Consider the following 24855-nt stretch of genomic DNA (forward strand, 5'->3'; position numbering starts at 1 on the left):
TGTTCATCCGTTGCAAGATCGATAAGACGTGGTGGGGAGGAGGGGGATGGGGAGAGCATTTTGCTTTTCACCCTTTCTCATTCACAGAGAAACAGAGATTTGGGTTTGGATTTGAACATCACCCAGAAGGGAAGAATTTTCTTCCCCCTCCATCCCTGTTCTCCCAATTAAATGGGACTGGGGGCAAGAAGCTTCATGCCAAGCAGCCTCACACTGCACAACACCTACAAGGACGGTTCCCCAGCCCCACACCAGAGACCCTACATCCACCCACAGCACAGAGGGGACACATTGTGCCCAAAGCACACCATGTCTGTATAAATAAGGAACCCACAGCACAGCATGGCTGGGATGCTCTCCAACCCGCGCACGCTGCAAGGCAGAAGGTGCACACAGAGCCACATCCAGGCTGCAAAAAGACTCCCTGAGAGCCTGGGGCGTGCATGGACTTCAAGGCACACTGCAGCCCATTGCAGCCCCAGCTCCATCCCCTGAGGGCTGCACTGCCCGGTGCCCTCACATCACCATCATCTCTACTCCCTGCATTGCTGGGGGGGGGGGACGGGCACCTCTATGGGGATGTTTCAGATGGGCAGCAAGAGAACAGGGGGAATGAGAGCGCTGTGTGCCATCTCGATGCGTGTATTTATATCCTTCCCCGACGCAGCATCCCTTTGTAACGGAGCGGAGCACGCATCGGCAGGGCTGTCAGCTCGGCGGCATGTTACAAGTGTTTGATATGGAGATTTTGGCAGTGGGAATGGATGTACCTCGCTGAGAGGTTTATGTAAAATGACAGCTTCTGGAAAACGAAGCACTTAGATTAAGGAGGGGAAAAATAAAAGTACAAACAAAAAGGACGGGGGGGGGGGGGGGGGGGGTTCCAGGCAGTGGGGCCAGAGCGGCCACCTCTCCCCATTGCAGCCCCCAGCCCCGCTGCCCCACTTCCCTCTCCTGCTCTCCATTTGCTGTTTACTGGGCTCAGCCTTTCATTGCTGCCTGTGCGTAGGCATGCGTGGGTGGAGGGAGGTGGATGCCATGCAGAATGCTGCTCTCAGGGCCCACCAGCTCTGCCCATTGCAGGGGGTTTCAAAGACCAGGATGGCTGTGGTCTCACCCTTTGGCTCTATATCCTCCTGGGTTGTCCCTGGCCCAGGGGTAGAATGCACGCCTGTAGCAGGTCCTGCTCGTACCCAGCTATCATGATCTATAAAGGAGCTGACTTATTTCTTACCTCTCCGCAATGAAGGATGGTGATTACCCTCCATCCCAGTCCACAAAGCTTAATCCAAATTGATGGCCTCCCAGAGATTGCTTCTCCTACCTATCGCCCAATATAATACCCAGCCCTCCCCTGCCCACCTCTGCTGAGGAGCAAAACATCAGAGTAACTCATGCCAGCTCTGAAGGAAAGGCCATTTATCCTGAAGTGAAGGGCTCCCATACCAGACATTAGATTCACCGTGTGCTGGGGACAATGACAGCAGCCTGAGCTGTGCCAGTCTGCAGGGTGAGGGTCTGCCTGGCCCCAAGAGCAGTGCCACCCCCCTCACACCTCTATGGAGCAGGACATGCCCCACAGGGCACTTCTGGGACCGCGCTGCCCCACAGGCACTGTGCTCAGCCCCTGTCCTGCTCTGCTCTCAGTGCAGCATTGGGCTGCGTGCGTGCAGGTCTGCCGAGCTATAAATATCCAGGGGCAGGGATGACAGTGAAGGCTACAGCTCAACTGCATGCCATATATTATGGGAGCACAGCACAGGCACTGAACTTAACCGCTGTGTGCTTCCCCCCCCCCCCCCCCAACACTTTAATGAAAAAGCTTTCCCATGTCCTGCTCGTGGACAAGATCCACTGGCAAACACGCAATCGTCCCTCCAGCACATCCACCTCGGCTGTCCCCAGCAGTGCTGGGACGCAGCATAGCGAGAAGAGGCAGCTGCATCCCAGCAGCACCAACTGCAGCCCCTCGGCTCCATCCCCAGCCCAAAACTTGCAGCACCCTCCCCACTAATAGCATCCCTGCTGACCTCAGGCCCCCCCTCAGCTGCTGATCCCTGCACCCTAACCCTACATGCCTGCACAGCACATGCAGGGGATCATGGGCCCCAATGGCCTCAGCCCTGGGCAGGAGAGCTGATGAACATTCATAAATCAACATTCCCTTTTGCTTGCTTAAGATATCCTCATTTATCCCGCACCACAGGTGTGCACGGCACTCAGAGCCAGAGAAGCAGCCGCGCTCCCTGCCAGGAGAGCTTACTTTCTAATTAGACAGATAACAGCAAATCATGACAACAGACCACCGTGGGGAATGGAAAGGACTGCTGCTCTGCGGACAGCGGGAGGTTCGGGGCCGTTCTGACACATACACCGCTTGTTTCACATTCATTTCCCACACCTGATAATGGGAACGCAGCAGCAGCCCACACTACAGCCAGAGCCTGAGGGGAGAACATTAGCAGGAGGAGTAGAAGGGAGAGGAGCTGGTGGTGGGGTAGTGGGGTCCCAGCCTCAGTTCCCTTCACCCTCTCCATTGCTCCTTAGAACCAAACTTCCCCGTGCATGGCAGGCTGCAGCGCGTGTGTTTGCATGTGTTTCCAGCCCAGTCTTTAAATGAGGTCTTTGCGGAGAATTTACAATTCCCCCATGGCCTCAATCTTGCAAAGATTGCTTTTTTAACACTGTTGGGCTTTAATTCTAATAAGCCTCGTCTTTATTACGGAACCAGGTCACATTGCCTTGACACTGCAAGAAAATCTTTCATCAGGAGGGAAAACAGAGAAGAGGGAAAAGAAAGGAAGGAAGGAAGAAAAGGGGGGGAGGAGGAAGACGGGCGAGACAAACAAGCAGAGCTGCTCCCCTCACCTGAAAGACACGGAGGACCCACAGAGCTCCATAGGGAGCACAGCCCCCTATGCACACCCCAACCCCCAGCAGTGCTCCTGGTGCAGCTTTGCCTCCCACACACCTCCCACCTTCAGCTGCTGAGAAGTACAGGGGGAGCAGGAGGGGCAGCACGGCGGAACTTTGACAGACACAACCAGGACAGAGTTCAGACGTGCACATACACAGAGCAGCTCTGCATCGCCTGCCCATGGAGCAGCACAGCCCCCACCTGCCAGAACCACAGCCCTCCCCAGTGCTGGAACAGGGATCTTCCCCCCTGGAGGCTGAGAACCCTCCAGCATCGCATCCCACAGCCATATGGGGGCATTGCCTGCCTTTCCAGCTCTGCACCAGCTCCATCCTGTGCCACTCTTCAGCATCACTTACCCAACTGTGGCTGCACCATGGACAGAACCCAAAGGCAATAGCACCCATTGATGCTCCATCAATGGAGGTCAGGGAAGAGCAAGGACTCAGCCCCCCCACCAGACACCGGCCCCAGTGACACCACCACTGCAACCACCCCTCACTGCATCAAGCTCCACACTTCCAAAAGCAGCAATGCAGCTCTGCACAAACACCTCCATCCCATGCCACGGACCCCATATCCACCCGCTCTATTTGTGCTGCTGGGCTGGGAAGAGCAGCGCTTTGCTAAACCAATGGGGGAGCTGGGGAGCCCCTTCCAGGCTCTAGCGCATCCCACACGGCAGCACAACGGGATCGCAGCTGGGGGAGGCCAGGGCTGCTCCAAATGTGGATGTTTTAATTCTTAATGCCAGCAGCTGCACTTAAGGCGCGAGCGGCATGGAAGCCATGCACAGGAGTAACCATGGCAACTTCACGGAAGTTAAATAAAAACTTCTTTAAAAAAAGATAACGAGGTCCCTGAATCATGCTTTATCAGCTATGTTGCTATAAAGATCGAGATACAGCCAGCTCAGGATTCCTAATTACTTCTGCAATATACTGGAGATAGCTTTATTTAAAACAAAACAAAAAACCAAAAAACCTGGCTCTGTGGCGCATCATTTCAGCCCTCATCCACACAGTGCATTGATCCTCACCTGGATCTGCCCATGAGCACCTTCCCATGCAGCACCTGCCCACCCCTCATAGCTCCCCATGCACCAGAGCTGTAGCGCTGCACCGACACACCAATGGTGACCTGGGCTTTGCAGAGCCCAGCAGCGTGCATGAGAGCTGCAGCCCCAGCTGGAGGTATCACCCAGCCTTGGGATCACCTTGTATATCCCTGAGACCCACACGTTATGTTGGGAGGTTGCACTGAAACACGCTCTTTTTCCATCAGTCCAAACAACAGCAGAAAGATGCACCGCAGCCATCCAACAGAGCAACAGCACTGGTGGCAGACTTGGGACCAAGCAGCACCCAGTGCTCCCCAAACCCAGCTCAGCCCCCAGATAAAAGGGGCAGAGACCCCCTGGGCACACAGCCCCATGGCCAGGGAGGGTTTAGGGATTGCAGATGGAGCCGGCAGTCCCCCCTGCCCCCCCCAAAGTCTAAAGTGATGGATTTATTCCGACTGCTGCTCGCAGGCACCACTCACTCCCAGCCATGCAGCACTTTTAATTGCCCATCAACAGAGTGGGGAGGGACCATAAATCTCCCCCCCATCCCTGCTGTGGGCTGGGGCACGGAGCAGCCCCACATCCCTATTCCTCTTGCTGAACACACGCCGGCACCGCGCTCCACCAAAGGCCTGTTGTGCTGCTGGCAGAGGGATGCGCTGCATGCAGATTGAAGCAGCGACTTAAATTCTTTATTGCCACAGCTTATGTTGAGGCTAAGTGAATGATATTTATTATTTACTGTTTGGTTGGCTGGTGGGGTTTTTTTTCCCCTCTAAACTCGTTTCATTTAAGGCGGTTCTGAACAGAAATTAGAATTCAATTAAAACGCGGTTGGGGAGGGGGGTTGGGGGGTGGTTGGAAGTCAGCATTTTGAAGCAGATTATTAAGCAAAGCTCCATTAAACACGTTGGGAGCAGAAATATCGAGGAACGAGTGCTATATTTAAAAGGAGATTTATTCAGCAAAGGAAGCATCATCCGCGGTTCAGGAATTTGAGCGCGCCTTATCGAGGTCACCATTTCAGAAGCAGAGCTCAGATTCTCACATCTCTGCCTCACCCACGGCCTGATTCAGAGTTTGGAGATCTGGAAAACTCCCTTTTTCTCCGGCTCCCCGCTTTCCAATTAATTGTTTATCGATCTGATAGGAGGAAAATCTCCTCTCTCTGGCCGCGCGGGAGGTGAACCCGTTGTCAAAAGTTGTTTTATCGCTCCCATAAATTCTGGTTGTAATGACTTCCCTCTGGTTCAATACTTCGAGTTGCTCTAAACACCAGCAATGCACACGACCTGCTCGAGCATCCCTTGTATTACCTTGACAAGGGGAAGGAGCCGTAACAGAGCCAGGAGTGGAGACAGAACTGGGGACATGAATGGGTCAGGGCGGCCTCAAAGGGGCATGTGGGGCTGTTGGTGAGCAATGGAAGCGCTACAGCACTGCTCAAATGGGAGAGCAAGAGGCACAGCAGACTGAGCGCACCACAGAGCCTTACCCAGCACCAGGAGGCTGCACCCAGACTCAATCCCTGCAACACACATTGCCCCCATTTCTCACCCAGGTTCTCCTTTGTGCCGTAACAACTCCATCCTCCTACAACCAAACAGGCTCCTGCACTCACACCAGCCTTAGATCTCAGCCTTTGCAAGGAGCCTGGGGATGCTCACGCAGCGGTGCAAGGAGCAGCAAGATTAGGCTGTGCATCCCTCAGTGCAGTTGAGCCCACAGCCTCAGGCCCACCACCAGCTGCCCTCCCTCTGCTATGACTGTTTGTTCCACAGAGCAAATCGTTTGCATGAAGTGATGATTCAGCACGCTCTCACCTCCTAATACCATAAATTAAAAGTGCTCACATAAATGAAGGAACTTCCCTCACGTCTTGTGTTATCTCAGTAACCTTCAGAGACATTTATCCACCACCATCTGATCCGTCAGAGAAATTGTGACAATAAACTCATCTAATAAACGCACGCATTTTAAAACCTTCACTTACACACCAAACAAGCAGCCCGTGCTGGATGAGCTGCTGGGGATGCAGCTCTCAATGGGGACACCCAATCCCTGCACTCCCAACCATCCGGGGACACCCAGGGCACCTCGAGGCATCACAGCAAAGCAAAACTATGCCCAGGATGGAGAGCAGCCACTGCTCTGTGGGAGGAGGTGGTGCAGCGTTGCAATCAGCAGCAGCACAGAGGCAGCTCTTAGTACAGCGCTGTACCAGCTGCATGGCACCTCAGAGCCCAGGATGTGCATGCAGCCATTAAGGATGACACGTTGTGGTGGGGGGAGATGGAGGAATACATGCAAGTAGGGGAGAAGCTCTTTGTTTGGGAAAGAAGACCTCAATAAAAGGCACTGACGAAGTGGGGAATGCACTGAGTTCATAGGAGGGTTTGGGAGAGCAAATGTAGAGGAAGAGAATCTCCTCCTTTGGGCTGGAAACATCACCTAAACCCTTCCAGGGTCCCTCTCCCACTCAGAAAAGCAGCAATAGAACTGACTGGCACTGCAGCAGCCACCAGCGGGTTTGCATGCTTGGAACCGCACTCCGGAACCACCTTTCCAGCTCAATGCCCAACACCTGCAACCCCAAGAGACAACCCTAATGCTGTGCCCCAAAAGCCCTCGCTGTAATCCCAGCAGGAGTTTATCCACTGCCGCAGCAAAGCATTTGTGCGTGCCCTTGTGCCAAAGCTTGCTGAGTGATCCCACCCATGGCTTCAAAGGAGGAAAACAGACAAATAAGTACAGAAAAACCAGATGTCTGTTTCTCCCAAAGAACAAACAGAGGTTCTGCACGGCTCCCCAGAGCCAAGAACAAGTTCCCAGCGACTGGCCAGCTCTGAGCAACCCTGCCAGCCCAGCCGCTGCATTCAGCCTTCTGCAGAAATTACAAACTCTGAGCGTTTGCTCCATCTATTATACAGAGGGGGATAAAAAAAAAACAACCACCCAGCCTTCGTTTCTCGCTTTGTGAGGCTTTGTGCGGTTTGATCACGCCTCAGCCATTTTAGCCAGAAGCCTGGAAGCTCTTTGGGGAACGGACCGTCCTAATCTGCATTTGCACAGCACCCAACAGAACGAGGCCTCCAGACTGACTGCAGCCTTCAGGCACGCAAATAAAGCAGAGGCAGCACGCAGTGTGGGGAGACTGTGATAAAACACAGCCCTCTGGACATCCAGGAGAGCAGCAGGCAGGGAGATGGCATGGGGTATCCCCAACCTTCAGGGCTCAGCCATACACCATGCCCCACTGCAAGCACCGCACGTGGCACCACACACAGTGGGGAACACCCCCGCTCAGGGCCAGGCTTCCACGGAGGCAGCAAGCGAGCTCCAACCCTTCCCAAAAGGCAGCCGAAAATAGCCGCTGTGTTAATGTCATGCTTACTGGAGTGAGAAACCAAGAAATCCCTGCTGCCACACTCCCCACCGCAGCCTCTCCAACCCCACAGCGCCTATGGGGATGGGGCCATACCCCCAAGCCCTACCCAGTGCTCCCAGCCCTAATGCTACATTTGTTTACCTGGAGCATCCGCGTTGAAGTGCTGGGACGCAGCACCGCACACTGCTGCAGGCGCACGCACCGCCAGAGCATCACTGACATACAGAGGGCTGAACAACGGCGCTGGGTATTTACCCACGCAGCACCAATGAACCAGGTGACTCCAGAAGGCCCTCGCTCCTTCCATACACAGACAGCCCTGAGCACAGCACCTCAGCACAGGGAAGGATGCACATCCTGCACCCATCTGCTCGGTGCACCCCTTCCCCACACCAATGCTGCCCACAGAGCCCCCCCTCCAGCCCCACTCCTCCTCCTCCTCCTCCCCATCAATCCCAGTGCCACCTCGCCTGACTTTTCATTACAATTCATCTTCACCTAGAGGGTGTGATGTTAATTAGCATAATATTCCCTTCCACAACAGTCCCTAATTAAGACATCCATTAAGAACCTATAACGCAAACTTAATGAGAAGTTGTGCCAGGATTCTTTCGCAGGCGAATAAAACGCTGCAGACGTTAACTTAGAGAGACAGCCTCAGGAACAGCCGGGTTTCATTAACAGATGCACCTGAGCCGGGGAAATCGGACTGCCCGGAGATCACGGCCGCAACGCGCAGGGGAGAAACTTCCTACTGCAAAGCACCGGGCGCTGCGTGATGCCGCGCCGCCTCCCAGCGAACCGAACCGAACCGAACCGCTGCGCTCCCACCGGCACCGGGGCTCGCAACATCCCCGCACCCTCCCGCTGCCGGTGGGGGCAGCCCCTCAGGGTCACCCCAACGGAATCTCCCCGCATCCTCCCCTTCATCCCGCTCGTCCTCCCCGGTACCGCCCGACCGCCGCCCCCTCGGCTCCCGGTGACTCACGCGTTCAGATGTCCCCGCGGCGGCGGCGGAGGCTGAAGGCAGCCGCGGGTCCCCACCCGCCGAGCGGCATCTCCCAGCAGCGGGCGGCCCGGCGGCAGCAGGCGGCGCGGTACCGACTGGGCTCGCCTCGCACGCGGCTGCGCCCGCGCCGCCGCCGCCCCCGGAGCCGCCGAACGAAAGAGAACGGAGCGCGCCCGCCCCCGGAGCCGCGGGGATGGGGGTGGGAGGGAGGGAGCACGTGCGGCCGCACCACCCCCGCCCCGGCGCCCCCGGCCCCCGCCTCCTCTCCCCGCCCTCGGCCTCGCTGCTCCGCCGTGACGGTTTCGGCACCGGGTGAGGGCACAGACTGCGGGGTTCCCACCGTGGGGCCGGGATCCCCCTCGCTCCCACCCTACGATGCGCCCTACCAAAGCAGCGCAGCACGCCCCTCACGCCCCCTCCCACCGCGGTTTCCCACCCCCCAGCCGCACGCGGTCCCAGTCGTCGAGGCGCTCTCCCACCTCGGCAGCGTGCTCGTAACGAGCCCGGCACGCTCCCACCTCCGCCCTGCAAGAAGAGCCGGCTTTTTCCTCATATCTGCCTTGAGAACGAACACGTTACAGCAGTGTCAAGCGAAGAGGTGATTTCCGCAGCGAGGCATTGCCCACTTGCAGAGATCTGTAAGCACCGAGCTGTCCCAAGGGCTTTAGCTCTGCCTTAAGACGCGTTCAGCAGCACCAGCCCGGCGAGGAGTGGCCTCCTGTATTTCTCACCCACCCCAGCAGAAGGGGCACGGGGCAACGATCCCGATGTACCCACAGCAGTGGGATGCAACAATCCTTCCTATCTTACACAGCAGCAGCCCTCAGGCTCCCCCAGCCCCGCTGTTTGCCTTCACCTTGGAAGCCCGGTGCATTTCTGCACTCCAGGACTTTACAAAGCACGGCCTGCAGGAGGTCCCACAGAGCTGCCCCTTCTCCTCTGGCTCACCAGCGGGATGCACGACCTCACTGCACCTCAGTACCCTCTATAAGATGCGTCTGCATTCTGCTACATCCCCTCCTGACACGTTTTCTCCTTCCTCCAAAGGCTCTGAGAAACACAGGATATCATCGGGGTTACACAGAGCAGCAGTGTGAACACAGACTGCAAGATGCACCCATCCATCTCAGCACCATTCTGCATGACACTGCCATGCACAGCACCTCACTGCCCTCATTCCCAGCCCTACCAGGACACTCCTTGCTCTGCCCCTCCGTGCTGCTTTCCTCACGGTTCGCTGAGGCTGAAGATGCTTTAGGCAGCACATTTAGAGAATGCAGAAGTGGGAATGCAGGAGGAAAGAGGCGCTTTGCAAAACCTCACTGCACATCAAGGCCCTGAGCTGCTCCCAGAGCTGGGCCCGCTCAGCACAACCCCATGCAGAGCAGGAGCCGGCGGTGCTGTGGGATTGCTAAGCAACCCCACGCTGTGCAGGGCTGCACACAACCATCCCCCGGCCCCATAGAGCAGCCCACCTCGTTGCTTCCAGAAGGAGGAGGAGTGGGAAAGGAAGGCAGCGTGGAGTGATGCTGTGGTGGGAGAGGCGGTTTGGAAAACACAAGTCAATAGAACCCTGCCTCTTGGCAAAGCTGTGATGTGAACCAGAAGGAACAAGTATTAATCTGGAAAAAAATATTTGTTTTTCTTAGCTTATTTCACAGCCTATTTGCCATTTAGAGCCTCCGTTTGGAGGGAGGCAGAGTTGCTAAATGACTGTTGCTTTTTTATCCATAGTGATGGGGCTGTTTTCCTTTCCATAGCTGCAACTGGAAAAGAGACCTGTTGTGGCTCTGCCTGGGGTTTTCCTTGGATTCAGACTCTATAAACCAGAGCTGCAGCAAAACCACAACATGCAGGGATCCTCCTGTCCCCTGCACTGAGCATCATGACCCTCCTGCAGCACCCAAACAAGGGCAGTACAAGGCTCCAGCCCTGCAGGGATTGCCTCTGAAATGCAGCAATGTGCTCAAAACAAGGAGAGGAGACAGGAGGGGTTTCCCTCAAGCCACCCACAGTGGCTCGAGCTCTTGGGGACCCCCAACTTCCAGGTGCCCAAATACAGCCCACCCCCTTTCAGAGCACTGACCACACAGACAGTGCCTGCATTGCTGATGCTGGGCACCCACTGAGCCCCACAGCTCTGTGTTCAGCCCCCTGCATGAAGGTGCATTGACCCCACAGAACACCAGGTACCTGCACAGCCCCTATAGGGTGGGTTGAGGTGTGGAAGGGCCTGGATGTGCTGATGGCAACGTCAGAAACCCTGACCCACAAAAACCCAAAGCAGAGCACGTAATAACCATACAGAAAGTAACTGCATGCCTGGTCGTGGGCGAGTGCAGCCTGCAAAGAGCTCTCCTGCACCAGAGGGATAAGGAGAGAGAGCCCATGTTAATGCACTCTGAAATAATGCTTTTTCAAAAACAATTTGTGATAGATTTCATAGCCAAGTTACGCAACGTAATGAGCAAATCTAAAACATAATTGTCACTGCACATTAACAGCAAAACCCTGAGCCTCTACTACGCTAACAAACTTATTAAATCAGCCAGCATTGCACTGCATCAGTCAATTACTCCAGCAACACTAAGATCACCAGAACAATCTGATATCCATTACAGAGGGAGGAGGAGGGAGAGCGTGGAACTGGAGCTGCCCACAGCGTGACACGTTCTGAAGCATCACATGTCGTTACACTCCTGATGCGGTGCTGCACCTGTGGGATATTTGCAGCCACTCCATAGAGCAAGCTCAGCATCTGTCAGAGCAGATCTGTTGCCTGGCTCCATCCCTGTGCTCTGAGCTCACCCCTGGCTCCAGGGCAGGCAAACACCCACAGGGACACACAGGTCGGCACAGCTCCATGTCCCCAGCACCACCATCCCATAATGTTCTGTCCACACAGGGCTGCCAAACAGCAGAATAACCTCATTTTGAGGTGAGCCTGGGAAGGCATCCCCGCAAACACCTGGAGCAAAGTGCTCCTCGGCACCGTGATTTGACACGGTGTTAATTATGCAAATTAATCACTGCTAAATCAGGTGTGTGTATTTATTTATTTTGCATTTTGCACAGCAACCAAAGCAGGAGGAGCGCCGTGAAAGCAGCACTGCCCCATTCATCCCGATAAGGGCTGCCTGCTGACACGCCGTGCCACCCAACCTCCCCACCTCCTGCTTGAAGATCACATTCCCCATTGACTCCTGGGCATCGCACCATTCCCAGCTCTCAGTGTGTCATTGCAAAGAACAAACCACGCTGGGGACGCAGCCACAGCCCTCTTCCAAAGAGGTGGGATTATCTTCCACCCTCTCTCTTTGCTCTGAGGTTCTCAAAGTTGAAAAACAGAGCAACAAACATCACTCCAACAGCCGAGGATGGGAGATGGAGAGGAGCTGCCCCACTGTGCAGTGCTGCCACCCCCTTCATTCCAAACACAGCGCTTTAGGAACACAGAGACAACTCTATCAGGGGAACAAGAGCTAATTAAATTCACCACAATCACTGGAGAGGAAATTACTTAATATTCTGCATGGAGTTTGATATCTGAGAGCATGAACAGCCACGTTCTGTTGGAGATCCTTCTTGGTGCCTGAGGCTGCACTGTGTGGGACAGGTTGATGCGGGGCTGCCACGTCTCACAGTGGGCAGGCAGTGCTGACCCGCAATGCTGTCACCCAGCCCTGTTCTCATGGCCAACGTGTTATGGCAGCTCATCCATTCCCACTTTGCCACTCAGCCCCAATATCAGCCTGGGCAGGGAGCAGGAGGGCACCCAGCACCCTCCCCACAAGACCCTCAGAGTGTATCCATCCATCCACACTGCAGCTCTCCCCCCATGCAGGCTGCTGGGACCATCCCAGCCCTGAGCACTGCACAGCATGCAGCACTGCATGCAGACAGCAGCCCCACGCCATCCCTGCACACAGGAACACCACGAGTCCCCCTCCAGCCCAGCTCCTTCCTTAGACATCTCATATTTTAGAAGCTAAACGTCAGGTTCCACTCACTGTCATTGAGTCCAACAAGGCAGTGGGCGCTTCCCAAACGCACTCTGCTCCCCAGCTCCCATCCCACTCCCTTCACCCCTTCTCACCACATGCACACATACAGGGAAGTGATTGCAAGCAGCAATAATTTTCCTTCTGTATTTATGTCACCAATACCTTCTGCTAATTCCTGAGGCTGCCAGCATGGAAGCACTAATACCTCTGCAAAAGACAAAGCAATTATTTCTAAACATAGCTCCCCTTCCCTTGCGCTGTCACCATCTAAATCACTAAACCCCTGCTCTGTTGACAGCATCTTCTTCTTGGTAGCAAGGGAAAGAAAAAGTTATTGGGTTCTTCCCCTCAAAATAAGCATATCCAGAGGCATTAAGCAACATCTCCAGCCCAATGCCTGAGCCCAGCACTGAGCACATCCCCATTGACATCCATAGGGCATTGTGAATAGGGTCAGCCCTAGGGAGAGCTCAGTGGGGGGAGAGGAGCAACGAGAGGCCGAGTTCTTATCAACTGCCCCCAAAATATCTCCGCAACATCTCACATCCAACCTACACCAGCACCGCCGGTAATTAACAGCTATGTTTTAATTAAACATTGATTAACTCCTAATTAGTCTAATGATTAGTCACCTGAAGGAGACAAAGCAAAATAGTGGATCTGCCAAGACAGGAGAGGGAGAAGGCAAATGATGAAAGATGAGAGGAGACTGAAATTCCTTCCCCGCTTCCCTCTGGGCCAAATGTTTTCTCTCATTCCCCTCCTTTATAAATGAGCCCTTCGATGTGAATCTTTCGAGTTGTGGCAAGTCTGCTAAAGTCTCCTGTTAGTGATGCAGAGGAGGCAGACTTGCTTTTGCCTTTTTCATCAGATTTCAGCTTGTTAATGCAGCTAAAGAGCCCAGCTAGTAGCCAAATTAGTCTCCATCACCAGAACAAAGTGAGCCAGAGCTGCACCTTTCCTTCAGCAATGTGAGCCCCAATGTGAGCACTGCACAGACAGCAAGAGGATGCCATGGGTGCATCCTCACAGCCCTTCCCCTTTTTGAGACAGGGCCATTTACCTGCATTACTCAGAGAAATCACTCCTGGCTGAAGGCTGTGGATGTAATGGCAGCAGGGCACACTATGGGATGTACTGGGCAGCATGGGTGTGCTCAGAGCCCCAGTCACACACAAGGGATCTGCTGGCACCTCACCACCCCCAGAGGCACCGTGGGACCCCCGCAGCAGGGGATGCAGAGGTTGAAACCCTGCCTGCAGGCTCTTGCAGAGCTGCAGGTGGATCGATTGCTTCGCACATCTCATCAGAGCAGGACTGGTACGGATCAATGCAGCGAGGGCAGCAGGGGAGGCAGCCCAGTGACCACCCTCCTCCTGGAGCAGCATCAGCAGGGAACCCCCAGACCCACCTGCACCCTGCTCAGCACCCACTGGGAGAAGCAAACAGCAGCAGGATCCCTTTGCAAACCCTGCACCCTTTTGCACAGCACTGCCCCAGCAGCACAGACAGCCCCACAGCACCCCCAGCCATGGGCAGGGGGGTCCACAACCCAACCCCCACCATCCCAAGGACCTTTGGCCATTGCAGGTTTAGCAGTGCAAAGCGTGGCTTCATAGCAGCTGAGGTCAGTGGGATTGATTTCTTGTTTTGTTTTAAGTGCAGCTAATCTAATAGTTAATTTATTTAAATTGATAGGCCAGAGAGAAATTACATTTCTATCTTCTCCAAATAGATTTGACGCCGCCTGCGGTCCAGGTGAGCTCAGAGCTGGGCTAAGGGCCCCAACACAGCCCTACCACAACCACCTTCATCTCAGCTGTGACATTTTTCATCTCATTACAGCCATTTTAGCAAACAAACCAGTATAGGGTTGTGTGATTTTTAATCACCCACAATAAACAGCAGGTCCAAGGACAGATCCCTCAGCATCAGAGCCAAAGTAGGGCACTGAGCACCCAGATGCTGCCCGTGGGCACATGCAGAGACCTCCCACCCCCCCAGCCCTACACACAGCCATAGGTTTCCTGTAAGAGTCAGCACCGTGCCAGATTTATGGAGGATGCTGCTCAGTATTTCACGAGTGCTGCAGGCAATCCCATCGCTGCCACTGCGGCTGCATAGAAAAGCACTTTGTAGATTTGATTACGCGATAAGGGGCAGCCGAAATGCAACTTGTTGCCTGTTTCCCAGAGTAATTAATTTCGTCTGTATTGAACAAATGACATAATTTTGAAGATTTCTGGGTTATGGATTAAGTAAAGACCAGTTGAGAGTGTCCTCATTGGCTCCGAGATTAATTAACGCTGAGGCAAAACGAGCTCTCTGCTCTGCAGGATTGGTTTGCTGGCACATTTGTGATCTACCTGCCCAGCCCATGGCTGACCCCAAGGACGGCACATCCAGCACAGCCAGGCTGGGAGCAGCAACCCCCATTGATCAGGGCAGAGGAGCCCCATTGGGACCCGTTCCTATAGCAGGACATTGGTGAATGCCAGATACACCCAAACTTCAGGGCTTCTCTCTGGGTCCCAAGCCACACACTCGAGCCATGGGGCAGGCACAGAGCAGGGCACATCCACATGAAGGCAGAGAGAGGCTCAGGAAGGTGGATTTCCCCTCATCCACCCCAGACTTGCTTAAGAATCCCCAAGTGGGGTGAAAAAAAAACCAGGGCTCCGCGCGGCGTTTATTCATGAGCCAGGCGTTCCATTCAATGCGCCTCGCCACGCAGGATCAAAGATACAGAGCAGCACCTAATTAATTATTTTTTCCCTCTTCTTCTGTAACATCCCCTCGTCGAGCGCTGAGCCCCAGAATCTAAAAGCCTCCCTTTTCAATGACTCCGCATAATGAGATGGATTTGGACTCCAGCAAATTTGTTCGGTTTTATGGAGTATTACATGAAAATGCTGTGAAATTAAGTTCTGTCTTTGCTATCACGCCACGGCCATCAGAGCGCTTTTATGTATGGCACTGAGACTAAAAGATGGGAAAGTGAGTCCTTGCTGCAGTAATGTGGCGAATGGGGAGAGGGAGGAGCCGTGCAATGAAGATGACATGGTGGAGGGTTAGACTCGGGGAAATGATGAAGAGAACAAGAAAGTGATGCAGATAAAGAGAGTACAAGCTGAGAGCCCAGAATGGGGCCAACAGAGCGGCACAGCAGCGGGAGGTGGGAGTCCCTGTGTCTCCTTCCAAGCCGCCCTGCTGAGCCCATCCTATTCTCTCTCCTCCTTTTCCCTTCTTCCCTTCCCACTTCTCCTTGCTCCCTTCTTTGCACCAGCCCCGCTCCCTCCGCTCAGCCCCACAGCCATCTATTTCTTCCCTTGGCAACTTTATAACCCATTTCCTTGCCTGACAGCAATTAAGCAAATGCTTCACTTCCAATCCCACGGCCCGTAAACAATGGGAAAATAAAGCACTATAAAGGAAAAGGCAACGAGATACACACACACACATTTGTGGAGGGCAGGGGGAAGCCGGGGACAACACCAGCCATATCAGAGGCTGTACACATCCCCATACACTGCTCAGCTCCCAGACCCTAAACACACATAGGGGAGGGAGGCATTCCCAGAGCACTCAGGGAGCGCTGAGCTGCCTGCATGGATGGCACTTACATAAAATGAAACAGCCAAAAATAAATAAATAAGAAGAGGAGGCAGCAGCAGCAGCACTCCCCCCTCATGGTGATGTATGCGATTTTTGGTGCCTGATAGGCCCTGAGCCTCCGGGGAGCTGCATTGATAAATCGCACCTTTCAGTCGGCCGTGAACATCTTCACGTCCCCGGGCTTAAAGAAACCCAGCGCATCCAATGGTGGCACTCAGCCTTCAATCTGGGGCTGCCCACCACGAGTCCCAGCCACCTAATGGGAGCTGCTCCCGCATTAGCGCAGCGAGAGGCTTTCTGATGTACAAACCGCTGGGAACACGGAGCCCTGCGCCGAGGAAACTCAAACAGACACACTTTCTAATTTCCATGACAACTGTAATAGGGTATTTGCTTGGTTTGGGAGAGCCTGGGTGTGCAGGAATGCACTCATTAGGCACACAGAGAGGAGAGAGGCTTCTGCCAAGCAGCAGTGCCCTGGTGCGCATCAGGGGCAGGATGGGGTGCTGGGGGGCAGTGGGAGATGCATCCCTGTTGATTCCTGTGATGGGATGCACTCCACACCTCATGGAGATGGAGGAGACAGAAGCATGTGTCCATGTGGGCAGAACAGGGCAGCACAGGGACCTGAACCAGAGGCAGGCAGTGCTGCTGGGATGTATGGGCACACAGTCCTGTGCTGTGGCCCTGGGATGGGGCTGAAGGCTCAGAGCAATTCCTTCCCTGAGATACTCAGGGGGCAGAGGGACCAGCAAGCAGTTAGCAAGCAAGAGAGAAATCCAGGCGATTACTGAAAAGCTTGGACATGGCAGTGAATCCCGTCGCTGCCAACAGCATCCCCAAGCCATTAAGAGGAAAAAAAATCAAGATGTGGACAGAATTAGATTGGCCATAGGTGAAAAATGGCTCAATTATTTCTAGTGCCAGAACCGCAGAAGGACATTTCCCTCTGCTCCTGATCCACAACCTCCCACTAATTAGCAGACCTAGCAGAGAGAAAAATGCTCCGAGCTCTGAAGAGAGCAACAGCTCGAGACAACACAGCCACGGCCACATCCAGGCGCATTTGTATGCACTGCGTAAGCTGGACACAAAACAACGCACATGGAGAATCGCGCTCTGGCAGATAGGAACTTGCTATAAGAGGAGCTGCTTCCTGCAGCCATAGGGTGGGCTCCCAGCCAGAGCCAGCCCTACAGCCCCCCCCCCAAGCTCCCGGTATACTGAGGACTCCATCCTGTCCCAGCACCTCTGCTGGGATCACAGTGGCACAGCCCTGGTCCCACACAGGGCTCAGCAGCGATGCAAGAAGCAGAATTCAACAGCTCTAAGCTGGGAAAGGCACAGCCAGGACGGGAGAGCTGCGGGCATGCAGGGGAGGACAAAGCCTGGAGGAGAATCCAGCTCTTTGGGAACAGGCTGGAGGACAGAGATAACTGCAGGCGCTACCTCCCCATCCTCTCTCCTCTTTGTACGCAGGGATCTTTTAAGGCAACCGATGCAGAAAAAACAACAACAACAAAAAAGTTACCAGGAGGCCCTGCCCCCTCCCTGACAAACTTCCGAACATGCTGTCATCAAGAAAAATGATGCTGGCAAGGGAGAAATCCGCTGGGGTTGCTGGCAATTTAACCAGGCTCCAGCCCCAATGAGTGTTTATCAATAATTTCAGGATCTGCCTGTCGCAGCCACAGACTCCGTGCTCAGGCAGAGATCTGGGAGCAGCGCGGGTGTCAGCACTGCCACGGGGAGAGGAGGCACGATGAAAAGGGAAATCAATTAACTGCTCCTCAGGAGCGGGGATTTGCCAGCATTACAGGGAAAGGTCTGTTCACCTTGCTGTAACAGGAAAACACTTAAATGCTCCTCGGTGACACAAAGGCACGTCCCAAGCCACGGTGAGCTGATGCCGCGGGCAGCTGAGCTGCAGTCAGGGACAGCGATGGTTGCAGCGGTTACTGCGCAAGAGGGAACGATAAAGCAGCAGTGGCTGCATGCACTGAGATGCCCACAGGCTCTGTTGGGGCAGCTGCATGCCCCAAAGCCCCCTTGCAGCCGCATGGGGCTGAGCCTTGCCCCCATTCCATACCCTGTAACCTGCTCTCAGCCTGGGAGGGGACAGGGAAGCAGGGTGCAAAGGGGTCTGCTTGGAAATAGGCAGCTGGGACAAGCCCACAGGCTCTGCCAAGCCACTGCCCACTGCTCCTGTGCTGAAGGCAGCCACAGCACCCAACCACCGAGAGCAAGGCACTGCATCTGCATCACTATGTGTAAGAGCTGCTAATGCATCCACCTTCCTGAATGGGTCTAATGGCTTTCTGAGCCAGGGGATGCCGGACTCTTAACCACCCCGTAGTGCTGGACTGCACAACACAACCAAGCACTGCGTGGAAGAAAAAAGATATCCCTCCTTTCTACATTTTAAATTTACTGCCTTTTTCATTTGATACCACATATTTATGAGATGTAGTGAATATTCATTTCCTGTTACTCACTTTTATGCCACTCCTGAGTTTATACAACCCCATAGTCTATCACCCCAACCGTCTCTCCAACCAAGAGAGCCCTAATTTATCAGGCTCTTCTCAAACAGTAGCTGTCCCGTGCCTTTGATCAACCTCATCATCCTTTACCTTTTCTAGTTCAACCATCTCCTTTCTGTCACTGGAAAACCACAACCACCCAGAACAGTTGTGCTGCAACACAGAATATTATACCTTGGCATAACACTGCTGCTGTTTTGTTTTCAGTCTCTCTCCTAACAGCTACTAACAATCAATTCGCCTTATTTGACTGACACCGCGCACTGAGAAGACATTTTCATACAACTACCCACAGACACTGCAAGATCCCTTTTCCCAAGCAGGAAATATTGAAGGTCTGCTTTGTTTTTCTCTAGTTGAGAATGTTTTCTCATCTGTATTACTCGGCTACAGCAACATTCATCTGCTATTTTACCACCCAGCTGCTCACAGCCCTGCCCAATCAGCTTCAAACTATCCCAGCTATTATAGAAAACTCTCAGATGGAGATCGGGAGAGGCAGATAAGACGCCAAACCCACAGACCCCTAGGCCAGCTCTCCTGCTTGGGGGCCAACCTCATAGAATCATTAAGCTTGGAAAAGGCCTCTAAGCACACATAGCCCAACCGCCCACCTACCACCAACGCTGCCCGCTGAACCATGTTCCTTAGTACCACATCCACACATTTCTTGAACACCTCTGGGGACGGTGACTCAACCACCTCCCTGGGCAGCCATGTACATCCCCACATCCTCCTCCCAGAGCCTTTTATTTCACTCCATGTTTCTCTGCAGGCAGCGCGACCCCAGAGGCTCAGATAATGAGGACAACGATAGCAACATGCGAATAAGGGAACATGTGGTGGTTTTCTTGTTCAGCCGGATTTTTAACTGCAGAAGCAGTCTCTTTATGTGGCCTTCCTGAGCCATTCACAGTTCTTCCTCCCTCTGAGATGACTTTACACCTTACCAAAGAGCAGGAAAAGCCTGCCCAAGCATCCTGTGGCCATTTGGCCAGAGCTGCAGAGACCAGCAAAGCCCAGCTTCCAGCTGAAACGGCTGCCTTGAGCCAGAGGGAGGCTACACCACCTGCCCTGCAGTAAACCCCCTACCCCTTCTAGAGGAGGGAATTAAGAGAGGATTACGCCTCCAGGCACGTATTGACAACAACGGGCAAATCAATCGGGAGCAACAGCACAAGCCATTAAAGCACATTTGGACTTTGCAGAAGAGTCGGGGGCACAGAGGAGGAATTTCGAGGTGGAAGAGCTCCGTCTGGTGCGTGGACGGCAGGAGGGAGAGAACGGTGGGCACGGCCGGAGTCAGCACCACGGACAGCGCCCGCAGCCCCACGGAGCGCACCCCACACGTGGGAGCCGGAGCCCCATACTGAGCACAGCCCCATTAACCCCCCCAACAGAGCCCTACCCTGGCACCCATTACCCAGCCCACAGCAGGGAGACAGCCTGATGTCCTTTTGTATGGGAAGAACACGCTTCCTCACTAATACATATTCACTTCTAGAAGGCACTACCATCCTACCCAGCCGTCTAGAGCTTATAGCATCCTTTAGCCTGATCTTTCAGAGCTGTTAAGACCCGCTGGTCCTGCTGCCTGCAATGGGAACAGCCTCTCAGTATCACCGTGCTGCAGGCTGGACGGCCAGCCATGAGCCATTTTGTTGCTGGAGGGGATTCTGCTCTAAGCAGCCGGCCCAGCATCCAGGCTGCTGTCAGATGGGGAATGCTCAGCCCTTCACTCCCTCTGCCAGACTTCAGACACCCCTTCCAAAAAGAACCCTTCTGAAATTAGCAGTTCTTAATTAATATTAATACCCTGCATCATGTCAGATCATGTCCTGTATTTATACTCCCTCCCCAGGCAACTTTCCTGCCCACCCCTCATACAATAGAGAGGTGATTACACAGGCAGGTCCTGTGTTGCTGGGTGCTCCTGAGCCACAGGCCTGGCGTGGCTGTAATGGATTGGTGACACTGTTGTATTTATGGGTATTTCAAGGGAAAGGAAAAGGCTAGTGGGTGTTCATATGTTCTTGTTGTATTATTTAAGAGAAGCCATTTGAGAGCACAGGAGAAGCAGCGTCTGCTCCCAAAAGGAGGAAAAATAATGGAGGGGAATATTTGCAAAAAGCTCAGTTAAGTAAATATTTTATGCCCAATAATGTTATGGCTTTTGAATGATGCATGCGGGGGAGTTGAAAGGAGGTGAGGCACAGAGCAAGGCAACATCCAGTGAGTGTGGAGTGCAAAGGTGTTCGTGCTGGGGGAGAGCAAAAGGAAACACTGTGACCTGGCTGCTGCACCTCATCCCAGCTGGGTGAGCTGCAGGAAAAGGCAGCACAGCAGGGAGAGATCAGCCCTGATCCTGGATTGACAATGCCCTTCTGAATCAGGAAAGTTAGAGCTGACCTTATACAGGAGTGGGTTTGTGCCCCCAAAAGTGGATGATGCTTTCTGACACGCTGACCCTTCTCCTCCTGTGTTTGGTGCCACATCACAGGGAGGGATGGTGGGAGAGATCTGCATCCCACTGACCAAGAGGAGCAGGGACACCGGGAGCAAGGAAGTGGAAGACAAGCAGATGGTCCAGGAGGAAAAGGAAGATGGGAAAAGCATAAGGAAGGCCAACCAGGCAGAGGGAGGCTGCAGGGCTGCCAAAGGGAAGAAAGCAGTGCTGGCACACACAGGGATGCTGCTCTGACCAGGGGAATTCTGCCACTTGCAGGCAGAAGCACTGGGTGAGCATCAGGCATGAGGTAAGCACAGAGGGGAGTAAAATACCATTAAGCGTAATAAGAAATGTACTTGATCAATGAGCTCTGCAGCTGAGGATCAATGGGAGGCAGACACAGCCATTAGCTAAGAAAGCTGAGAAAGAGCCCTAGGCTCTGATGGAGTGGTCAATACCAGGTTTAACTGCGCAGTGGAGGAAGGGTCCCCAGAAGGGAGCAGATGCAGCCTGCAACCAGAAGAGATGGGGCTGACCTCACCCCATTCCTCAGGGCTCAGACCCCCAACAGATTCCAGGCTGTGGCTTGATGAGAAGCACACACACAGGGGTTTCCTCCAAGGGAAATCTGATCTTCACCCTATGAGTACATACAGACCCAACAGCCACAGGGGTAGCATCCCTGGCCCCAAGCCTGGCCCAGCTGGCAGCACTGCCACTGGTTGCCTGGCACGAAGACCCCATCACGCTGCTGCCCAGGACTCCATCAGGCACCCGACAGCTGCACTGAACTGACCTCACTGCTGAGCTCCAGCTCTGCACTCCCTTCACACATCCTCTGGGGCTGTCTGCTGCAATCCTGACCCATTGCACCGCTTCTCACTTGGCTGAAACCCCACGGCCAGAGCCTGACCTCAGTGAACCAAGCTAGCAGAGAAAAGCAGCACTGATCTCTGGGAGCCTTCAGGGACTAGACACATAACCAGCAATGTCTCAGGAGCATTAAAGCCTGGGGTTGTGCTAAAGGCTGTGTCTGTGAGCGTGTGTGAAGACAACAAGACAAGCAGCTGCTCCCTGGGGTCCCTCCTGGGGAGGGCTCCTTGCTCCCACTGGAGCTAAAATAACAGCCCCTCTCCCAGGGGGCTGCTCCTGGCTCCTGCCACACGCTCCAGCCCTTCATCACTGCAGCCAGCACAAAGCACACTCCCATCATTGTCCCCTGCCCTGCAGGAATAGCTGCGTGGTGACCCCAGTCCAGGCAGGGGGCCACAGCTTTTTTGAGCCCTGACCTTGGGCACACTTCAGCAGTTCCCACTGGCAGAGCTCTGCCCCCTCCCCACACATTCCTTCAGACCAAATACTTTCAGCAGCAAACACAGCATCTCCAGAGACACAGATGGCAAAACTCCCATCCCATCCCAGCCAGTAATGGCCAACCAGGCAAACACCTGCAGGAGGAACTTCCTGCTGGAGAGGTGGGAAGAGTACAGACCGTCCACCCCCCCCCCTCCCCACCTTCCTGCTCTCACTGCTCGTCCCCATCACCCACCCACAGTGATCCCTACATCATTGCAGGTGGGCACACAGAAGGTTCCTCCTCCACTGGGAACAGCCCCCTCCAAAGACCTGCTGTGCTCCACAGGGAACTGACCCCACTCAGCTCCCATTGCCTCCCAGCTGTCCCACTACAGCCTCCAGCCCCCCCAGCAGCCCCACACATCTCCATCTGTGTGCAGTCCAGGCCATCAACGTGCAGAGTTCATCCCAGCTCTGCTCACTGGTGCAGCACTGCAATCTCAACCACAAGGTCCCAGCACTGCATGCTTTAATGGCACTAACAAGCTCTTGGTACACACAGCTCTGTGCCAGGAGCCCAGAGGAGCACTGCAGACACACCCCCACGTATCAGAGGAAAGAGCAGGTTCTGTGTAAGCACACACAGGAGCAAACGAGGACACCTCAAGCTACTTTGTTCAGTTACCTTCCCACTCTCCTAGCTACCTCCCCTCCCTTTTCCTTTCTTCTCCCTCTTCTCAGAGGTCTACTTACACAATGCTTTGACCATTGGGGTCGGGATAACTGCTGTATAGGACAGAGCTCTTTGGGGCCAAGCAGCAAAGCAAACAAGAGGTGTTCCCCTACCTTCTGTCAGCACATCCAGCTCACCATTTCCAGCCTTCAGCCAACCTGCTAAGCACCCAGGGATGCTGTCACTGTGCCTTCCTGCATAGGACAGCAGCCATTCACCCACCCAGACTCCACTCCTCACCTTTTTGAAAGCAGCACACGCAGCCAGGTCTGCACCTTGCTCCCCTTTCTGCTGGTTCCTCTTCCTGAACTCGAGTAAAACAACACCAAAAGGGCAGCTGGGATGTGGGAGGGCAGTTATAAAGAGTCCCATCCCTCCCCCAGCAATCAGTGAGGCTCACCTGTGCCCACTCCCTCACCTCCTCCCCCCATTAATAGTGAGCAGCTCCAGCTGTGCCAGTAATGGTCTCTGCAGAGCCAAGTGACGGCTCTGTGGGTCAAAGCATGAAATCCCTGTCTGAAACTCAAGTAGCAGCTTTTGTCCTGCTCTCCTGAGAAATATGCAGCTTTATTTTCCATAGACAGAAAGAATGGAATCTATGTGACCCAAACAGACCTCAGCAGGTGTCACACTGGGCACTTGGCTTCCCTTTGGGAACACCTATAGGGCAGAGTTCCTTCTTGGAGCTCCCAGCCATGAACCCACAGTGCTTTCACCATCAGCCACAATCTCAGCACTGCTCCTGTGGCCCTGGCAGCATCAGCAGCATCAGTGAGGGGTCTCTGAGCCGTGGTGTGCCTGACAGCCCCTCGGCCACATCTGCTTATGGGGTGAGAGCGGGGTTCTGCTGATGCCAGATCAACTGCATCAGCTCCAAGCGCAGATTAGCAGCGTCTCCAGGTAGAGCGGCCAAAGGTAACGTTCTTTATCTGCACCTCATGCCCCACAGATACTGAATATCAAAACGCACCTCGAAACACTCCTATTACTAAGTATTCCTCAGAGATTAGAGCAGTGCTTTCTCCTCGATACCCTCTCCTGTTTCCCAGTAGAGCAGATGGACATGATAACTTATCAGGACCTTCCCACGCGCTGTTCATCAGTAATAGCACAGGGACTTGCTGACCCACCTCAGATCAGCACATGGAATATTTAGGGCTACTCCCGAGCTGGGCAGGAGATAACATCTTTATCAAGGAACCCTTTAACCCCTCAGTGCCTGAAAGGCCCATTTATCCTGATGGAGATGACAATACTGGGGGGGATGCTCAGGGGTACCAAGGTCAGGAAGGGAGAGCTGTGGGCAGCACAACTCATCTGCACATTTCACCCCAGGAAAGGACATGCCAGGGGATGAGCTCAGGCAGATCTGGGAACCAAAGAAGGTGGTTGTGCTCAGTGAGGCAGGGGAATGGCACAGCACATGGGTAGCAAAGAGGCCAAGGAATAATACATCCAGAACCTGAGCAGAGAAGGAGATGAGCAAGACACAAAGGACACAAAGGTTGAGAGTTCAAGCCCCGGGGACCCATGTCAACCTCTGTTACATAAGTCTAGAAAAGCCTTAAAGTTGGTTTTGCTGAGAAAGGAGTTGTCAGCAATGATAAAACCCTGGAGAAGTCATAAAAATTACAGATTGATGATGAAATGGGACATAAACACAGTGAAGCTTCGCAGCAGGCAGTGGGACTGGGGCCTGCACTGTGACATGGAAGGGCCCCCATGGGGAGGGGATATAGGCTGCCAGAACGTGGTGACAACACCCTCCCTCAGGCTGTTCCAGCACAGCCCATCACCTCGTTCTGCTGGTGGCAGAAAACTCATTCATTCTTCAGCAG

At 54.0% G+C, this 24855-nt stretch overlaps 1 protein-coding gene across 6 annotated transcripts in view; it reads right to left on the reverse strand.

Moving 5' to 3' along the window:
• The window catches only part of RBFOX3 (RNA binding fox-1 homolog 3), a 106432-nt gene that overhangs the window by 73934 nt on the left and 7643 nt on the right, over positions 1-24855 (reverse strand). For 3 of the 6 annotated variants that reach the window (XM_015879975.2, XM_032448351.1, XM_015879969.2), the window contains exon 1: positions 8357-8532. The exons of 1 other annotated variant lie outside the window; for it this stretch is intronic. The gene's annotated coding sequence lies outside the window, so the exon portion shown is untranslated. Of the gene's footprint in view, positions 1-7509; positions 7604-8356; positions 8535-24855 lie in introns of those variants that run through there. 2 more of the 6 variants (XM_032448353.1, XM_015879971.2) reach the window with 2 other exon arrangements.

This window comes from Coturnix japonica, chromosome 18 (genome assembly GCF_001577835.2).
Source record: "Coturnix japonica isolate 7356 chromosome 18, Coturnix japonica 2.1, whole genome shotgun sequence".
NCBI classification, from domain to species: Eukaryota; Metazoa; Chordata; class Aves; order Galliformes; family Phasianidae; genus Coturnix; species Coturnix japonica.